The sequence below is a fragment of the Vombatus ursinus genome, unplaced genomic scaffold, assembly GCF_900497805.2.
Source record: "Vombatus ursinus unplaced genomic scaffold, bare-nosed wombat genome assembly UNPS02010822.1, whole genome shotgun sequence".
Lineage (NCBI taxonomy): Eukaryota > Metazoa > Chordata > Mammalia > Diprotodontia > Vombatidae > Vombatus > Vombatus ursinus.
Genome location: NW_020950600.1, coordinates 3,889,159 through 3,897,743, shown reverse-complemented (window position 1 = coordinate 3,897,743; position 8,585 = coordinate 3,889,159).

The window sequence follows — 8,585 nt, the reverse complement described above, 5'->3', positions numbered from 1 at the left end:
GATAGATAGATAGATAGATAGATAGATAGATAGATAGATAGATAGATAGATAGATAGATAGATCAATAGATAGATAGATATCTAAAGGGTTCATCCTGGTGCCTCTGAACAGGACTCTCTAGAATACTGGAAAAAGGGGATCTCAAAATCCAGAGGCCTCTCATTCTGGACTTATTTAAGCGAGGAGTCCTCCAAATCAAGGGCCTAAACTGGAGGCTCTTCTGGGGGGATGGCATCCCTTGTGCCTCTAGGGCCTCCAGTTTTTAATTAATTCAGATGGAAAATACTTAGAGAGTGGAATCTTCTCCCCTCCTCCAAATTGAATGATGGAAGCCCTGAGTGGGGAGGCTTTAGGGAATTAGCACCCCCTTAGTAGGTTCCTCCCCATGGGGGATGAGTATGGTGGAAATACAGGGTGATGGGGCTGACAGTGATGGGGATGGTGGTGATGATGATGGTGACTGCAGTGAAGATGGCTCTGTCGGTCACGATGGTGGTGGTGATACTGAAGGATGACAAGGATGTTGGTGAGGGTGGGGCAGACACCAATTATTATGATGGTGGGAAGATGATGAATGGTGGTGATGGTGGTGATTATGGCAGTAACCACCATGGTAACACTAATGGTGACGGTGAAGATGGTGATGATGACAGTGTTGAAAACAGTGAGGGGGAAGACGGTGGAGACAACATGATAATGATGGTGAAGGGGGTGGTCTGGGAGTGACAGTAATGATGAGATTCACAATTATTCTGTTGGATTAGAATCGGGTTGGGGGGAGGCAGAAAAGACAGATTTCTTGAGAGCCGAGAGAAAGGGGGAATTGGGTCAGGAAGGGTATGGACACTGGTGTTTGGCCAAAAGTGGCTTTCTCTGGATGAGATGTGCCTCCTCTTAGCCCTCATCACAGCCCTAGATAGAGTCTCTTCTGGGCATGCCTCCATCCAGCTGTACCCAAGAGTGTGCCCTAGTTTGGGATGAGGTGAAGTGGAGAAGTTCAGCTCCCCTAGCCCCAGAAAGGAGGCCCCAGGCCTCTTGATGCTGGCAACAGCAAAGGCACGGAGGCTGGCATTCCATCTCCTCCCTGATCCAATATTAGGAGCAGGCAGCCAGTTCCTGTATTCACACCTGCTCAATATCTGGGAACAGCATCTCAGCTATCCTTCCAACTTGGACAGCTGTGCTTTCAGGCTAGTTCATTAAGCTCAAAACAGGCATTCAGAAGATGCCAAGGGCATTCCAGGGGTGGGGAGAGGTGGAGGACAAATACTGCAGCCCCACTGTCCACATCTGGCAATGATTCCAGGGTGACCACCACCTAAATGTGTGTCCCACATCCTCCCGGGCAGAACCAGCCCAGAGGTCTGCACCTGCACTCGATACCGGGTCCTGGGGTCTAGGCTTGACAAACAGGTATTGTGACCTTACCTCCAGAGTATTTTCTGGTAACTGTGGTATGAACATCTTGGCCAAGTCTTCAAGCTTCCTGGCTCTGCCTTTTCCCACTGGTGAGCTTCCCTCCTTCTAGCCCCAATGTTGTTCCTTTCCCAGTTCCAGCATTACTAGCATCTGGTACAATCAGCCATGCCAGAGAAACCCGGGCCCCATAGTTCCCTGCCTCTTTCTCCATGCAGGTCAAGAGAAGCTGTTTGGGTTGAGAGCTCCCATTTCTTTGCCAAAGATTGGCCAGTCAATTCCCTCTCATAATCATCAGCTAATTAAAAATGGCCCACCCCTCCCTTTGCCAAATCCCTACTGCGTTGAGGTCAGGCTGAGGGCCTCAGTTTCCTTTTCTATAAAATGAAAGGATTGATCTTCTTGGCTTCTAATACTCCATCCAACTCTGTCTATGATTCTATGATCCCAAAGATGCTAAAGTCATTGACCCCTTAGACACCTAAATGAACTGAGAAAGCAGCAAATTGTGAGTCAGAATCAATCAATCAATCAATCAATCAATCAATAAATAAATTAGCTCTTATTAAACATCCACTCTGTGCCAGGCACTATGCTAAGTACTAGGGATACAAAGAAAGGCAAAATCAGCCCCTGCCCTCAAGGAGCTTATAGTCTAATTGAGGAGGCATTATGAACAAACATAAATAACAACATTCATTCTGAACCTGGGGTGGTAGCCGGGGCCTCGGTTCTTTCCCAATAAGGGGTTCAACTCTAAGCTCATGAATAAATAAATTCATTTCTGGGGGAACCTGGTCCCTAAAGAAAGAGGTCTGGCTCTTTCTCTGTCTTTAATTCTCTGGCACCCCATCCAGCAGCTCAAAGGAAAATCACAGAAAACTTAGGTTTGCCTTATGTCTAGGGTCTCCCCAAAAGAGAGAAGAAAACTTCTGTGTAGCAGGTGGATCAGGTATTGGACAGCTCTTTCTTGCCTTCATTACAAAAGAAATGCTTAAAACACATAAGGATGCATTGAAAAAGACTTGAAACATGACAGAGTAATTCATAACTGTTATTATACTCTCCTGGGAGGTACCTAAAATGTGGAGCACTTAATGAGACCATGGATTAAATAGAATCACCTTCACTTGACTCTATGCTGTCCACCCAATTCCCTCAAGGTCCATGTCTTCTGGCAAGCCAGGCCAGGGCTTGGGCTCATCCCCATTGGTGGTTCCTTCTTTTCCAAGAAGCATTATAGTAGCTACAGGGCATACAGCAGGGACTCACTGAGGAACCCAGGAACTCCTAAACTCCAGAGATAGACACTCAAAAAGTCTTTAATTCCCATGATTGCTGTTTGATCACTTGTGCTCAGGGAAAAAAAACCCAAAGCAGAAGAGGTGACGAGGGGCCTGGGGCCAGGGTACAGGCTCTAGATGTCTTCTTTGAGCAGGTGCTGGGTATGTGTATGTTGGGGTGAGGGAAGGCTACCCTCTTCCCTCCACAGGAAGCCCCAGAGAGAAAATTCCATGACACACATTCCAGGGACAGGAAGAAAGGAGGGAGAGTGGGAGCTATTTCTCCTTTTAAACTCTTCTCAGTAGGTAACTCTTTTAGTGGTCAGTCCTCTTTGAGCTATCCCCATTCTTCTTATCATTAAATTCTTCAGTGCTGAGCTAAAATCTGCTAGAAGTGGCCCAAGGGAGCTCAGCTCCACTCATGTTCCAATGGAGTATGCTCTAAGGGCAGTGGGGGGGGGGGGGTGGAGGGAGACTTATTGCCCTGATTACATAATTATATATAAAATACATACAGAGGAAGTATGAGGTAATTCTGGGGGTAGGAGGGGGGCACCAGCAGCCAATGGGATGACAGACCCTGATGTAGCAGGTGCGACTGTAGCTAAGCTTTGGAGCAGAAGCTGAGTACTAAGAGGTGGCAATGAAGTGTGTGTGGGGGGGGAAGAGCTGAAAGGGGAGGGAAAGGCAAAGAGAAGGGGATGGGTGAGCATCCAAACTGAGATTTGATACTTTGGAAATAGCATTCAGGGGAAAGGTAACCAGGATGGTGACTGCCATTCATGCCATGTGAGTATGGGTTGAAGGAACTGGGGAAGAGAAGAAATAGTACAATGTCATGGCTGTCTTCAAATGCTGGAAAGGCTGTCAGATGGAAAGGGGATTTGCTTTATTTTGCTTGGTCCCAGAAGACAGAACTGGGTGGAAGTTGTGAAGAGGCAGATTCAGGTAATATAAGGAAACATTTCCTAATGATGAAAGCCAATTAAACATGGAATGCCTTGGAAAATCATAGTGGCACAGTGCAGAGAGTTCTAGGCCTGGAGTCTGGAAAACCTGAGTTCAAATCCTGCTTTAGAAACTCAGATACAGCTGTATGACCCTGGGCGAGTCACTTCACCTCTGTACGCCTCAGTTTCCTCATCTGTAAAATGGGGCTAATAGGGGGCAGCTAGATGGTGCAGTGGATAGAGCACCAGCCCTGGAGTCAGGAAAACCTGAGTTCAAATCTGATCTCAGACACTTACTAGCTGTGTGACCCTGGAAAGTCACTTAACCCCAATTGCCTAAAAAAAAAAAAAAAAGAAATAATAAAATGGAGGTAATAATAACATCACAGAGGATTGTTGTGAGGATCAAATAAGAGTATTTGTAAAGCACTTATCACAGTGCTAGCACATATTTTTTCCTATTCCCTACCCCTTCCCTTTAATTGGGTCCTAGATTTAGAACTGACAGGAACCTAAGAAAGTTACTTTCTTTATCAAGTACAACCCTCTCATTTTTCAGATAAAGAAACTGAGTCTCAGAAAGGTGAAATAATTTACCTAATATCAAATGAGTAGCAATTGGAAGAACTAAGGTTTGAACTTGGCTGCTCTGATGTCGAATTCTTTGAATTTTTCACCATCATATCTTGCCTTTTCCTAGTGAATTTTATATCACCAGATGTATTTGTATCTATCCCTACTCCCAACTTAGCACTTACAGGTTGTGAGTTGGATCCCTAAGAAAGGTGGCTACTCCAAAGTTCAAGATATTCTGAGGGACTGCATTCCTTAAAAAAAAAAAAAAAAAAATTAACTCCCAAGCCCCCACCAGTGAGTGTGCCTTTAATAGTCAGCCAGTAGACATAATTAGCTAAAAAGGTATTTGCTGAGAAGGCATCATATGGATAATATAAACCCCATAAACCTAGGACACATTTTCCCACAATTATACACATTGATGTGAAAAGCAGAGAAGGGGCACGTATATAGAGTATGCCAGTAGAAAGTCACATATGTAGGGGACATATATGACTCACGCAATTCACCCCTCTGGAAATTCAGGGCTCCAATGATCTTTTTCTCCTCATAGTGTCCTCATGTTACTACCCCTGGGTGCAGTATCTGCTGGGCAGGTCAGGCAGATGGACTCCCTTTTCTTGTTCCTCTCCACAGCTTGACTCCTAATGAACACGGCTATTTATCTTTGAATTTACAAAGCTCTTCCTGTCTTATACCTTGACTGACTATCCCTTCTCCTTATTCCATGTAGTGTCTCCTACTGGGTAAATAGCTCCACTGACGATACTATGGCCCCTTGTGGGAGTCAGGGAGAGGAACAAGAAATCCCCTTAGGAGCAGATTTCCTTAAGGATCAGGTTCTTTTTCTGTAGGTAGCTCTCTTCTTTGCTGCCAGAGATCACATACCAGAGCTATCTCCTGCTCATTTCCTGAAGAGTGAATATTTTGGTTTTTAAGGAACTACAGGGAGCATGGTTCCTAGCCAGCCAATGGCTTGCTACCTTCTAATTCCATCCAACTTACCTGAAGAATTTCTTTATACTTCATAAAGGGGTAACACGGTATACCTTGGCATTTTGTTTGGGACCATAACACTTTGTTGTCTCTATTGCTTGTGCCTTATTTTCAGTAATTTCATCATCAGGGTTGGGTGGAAATGAACTGATCCAAGGGGCTCCCGATGCATCCCCTCTACTAATACATTCAAGAGAAAGTTGGATGGCCGATTGGGATGACATAGAGGGCATTCTTATTCAGGAGAAGATTGGACCAGATGGCTGCTAAGGTCCCTTCCTACTCTGAGATGATGTGATTGTCTCTTCCTCCTGGTCCAGCCCAACTTCATGGCTTTGTTTCCAGACACTGAGCCTGTGAGGTGGGAGGTGAAATCCACGAATCCATCAGCAGGTAATTTAGTGAATTTACGAGGAAGGACCCAAAGCCCGAGGCCTCCTCAAAGAACGGACATTTCTCCTCTTCTCTCACCCCAAGGACTAAGCAGGAATTCTATTCCACTGTAGATCATTGCCTCAGAAGACCTCAAGACCACAATGTGCCCTACACCTGAGGGCTTTCTGAATGGGCATCAGTACATTACACACTCAGTCTGCCATCTAGAGGCCAAAGTCAATCTCAGGTAGAAGCTGGATTCCGATGAATTACAGGCAGCCAGCTTAGTGGTTGATTCTGCCTGGCATTGCTTAGAGGCATTTTCAAAGGTGCTGCAGTGGATAGAATGGACCTGGAGTCAAGAAGACCTGAGTTCAAATCTAGCCTCATACCCTTACTAGCTCTGTCATCCTGGGCAAAACATTTCACCTCTGTTTGCCTCAGTTTTTTCAACTGTAAAATAGGGATAATAATAGCACCTATTTCCCAGGGTTGTTGTGATGGCAAAAGGAGATAACATGTGTAAAGTACTCTGCACACCTTAAAATGCTACATAAATATATTATTGTTGTTGTCATATTGGTCTAGCTTCCTCCCTCTGCCTTTTAAATCTTCACCTAATTTCACCTCCACTCCAGCTGTCTCTCCCTTAGCCCAGGTCCTGATAAAACCTGGTCCTTTATTTTTTAATTTTTTTTGACTAGGCAATGGGGTTAAGTGACTTGCCCAAGGTCACACAGCTAGTAAGTGTTAAGTGTCTGAGGTCGGATAAACCTGGTCTTTTCTGTCTGAGCCCCAGCATGATCCCTGGTACCAAGTCTAAGCTGTCCGCTCTTTAGCTACCTAAGCCTCCAGCTGGTAATCTAAACCCCTGTATTCTACAGAGAGAACATGTACAGGGCTTTCCTTTGCTTGTTTCCCTATTTGAATGACAGCTGGTCATTCAATCTCTATTTGAATACCTTCAGTGATGGGAAGCCCACTACCTTCTACTATGGGGCCGCTCTGGTTGTTAGAAGATTTGTTTTTATTTCTTTTTAAATTTCAAGGATCTGTGATATCTAGGCACAGTCTTTCCTTCTGCTGATGCACATTATAGCTCTTTTACATCCTAGGAGATGGTCTTCAAGAGATGCTGGGCTGGAAAAATGCACCATCTTTGATGCTGACTCAGTGATGAGTTGCAGCAAACTTAGGCAGGTGGGTCCTTGGACATCAGACCCCTGGTTCATCTCCAGGTGCCTTCCCTGAAGCCTTTCCTGCTTGGTATGACCTGCTAGTGGTTGCACCTGCTGGCCCAGCCTTTGGTAATCTAGGGTAACTTCTCATGGCATAATGAGGCGATGGAGGAGGTACCTCTGTCAAGGTATTCTTTACATGAAGGAGACTGTTTGTGAATAGAATGTAAGTTCCTCGAGGGCAGAGTCTGATTTTTGACTTCATAGCCCTACTTCGCAACACAGTGATTGGCACACAATAGGTGTTAGCAAATGTTAGAGGGAGTTATCTCCTTACCATATCCTTAGAATCCCTGGTTTAACTAAAAACTCTGCTCAAGTGACTTCTATATAAAGATTTTCCTGATTCCTGCCTACCCTGATCCCTTCCTTCAATTTCATTTCTCACCAAAATTTTATCTTTTATTTCATTTATGTACATGTCATCTTTCTGATAGATTGTAAGCTCCTTGACAGCAGGAACCATGTAAGAAATTTTTTTCTGTCTTTGTATCCCCAGGGGCACCTGGCACATAGTAGTCATTAAATAAATAATACTACCTAGGACCTATAAAGGGCAATGGATAGAGTGCTGGGCCTTGGATCAGGAAGAGCTAAGTTCAAATCTGGCTTCAGACTCTTATTAGCTGTGTGACCCTGGGCAAATCACTTAATTCACGGGAGAAGGAAATGGCAAACCACTCCAGTATCTTTGCCAAGAAAACCCCATGGATGACATGGTCCACCGGGTCACAAAGAGATGGACATGATTGCATGACTGAACAATAACAAAAGGATTTATATAAAGCATTAAAGTTTGCAAAGTGCTATCCATGGTTTATTTCTTTGATACAACAATTCTGTAATATCTATTACAGATATTATCCCCATTTTACAGATGAGGAAAGTAAGGCTTAGATAGGTCAAGTCACTTGCTCAGGGCCAAACAGCTTGTAAGTGTCTAAGGCATGATTTGAACTCAGATCTTCTTAACTCTAGGCTTAGTGCTCTATCCATTGCACCATGTGGTCAGCTGCCCATGCTTGTTGATTGAACAATTGACTAATGAAGCTCAACTCTGCCCCTTCACCAATTTCTATTACTCCTCCTTTTTAACCATCTAGGCCTAGCCAGAGCAGATCTGATCCTTACTCTTCTCAGTTACCTCATGAGAAGCTGTGTAACAGTAGATAGAGTACTGAGTTTGGAGTCAGGCAGGCTTGGATCTTCTAAGACTTGACTACTAAGTTTTAGGTAGATTGCAAGTGAGCCTGTCATTAAAACCTCATGACAACCCTTTGTGGTGGTGGGGAGGAGGACGGTTTTGTGATCACCATGTTACGAGTCCTAAGATTTCTAGCTGGAACGAACCTTAGAAAAATGGTTTCTCTGTTTCCCTGCCCAGGTCAGTGGTAAGTGATAATAAGCTCCATTTGCTTTTCTTGGACTCATCTGGGGCCTTCCCACTGGACTCCACTGAGGCTTAGCTCATGGGCTGAGGCTTCATTAAGGTAGGCACAGAGCCCGACACCAGGAAGGTGATGGTCCCGCTGTGCTTTCCTCTGGCCAGGCCACAGTTGGATGGTTGTATCCAGTTTTGAGGGGAAGAGGGGCAGAATTTGGGGTGGTCATTGACAAACTGGAGCTCCTACAGAGGAGGGGAGACCAGGACAATAAAAGAACTAGAGAAGACTGGACATATGAAGACATGTGGAAAGCACAGGGGATGGTTAGCCTGGACAAGACTTAGGGAGAGGGGAAAGCTATCTCC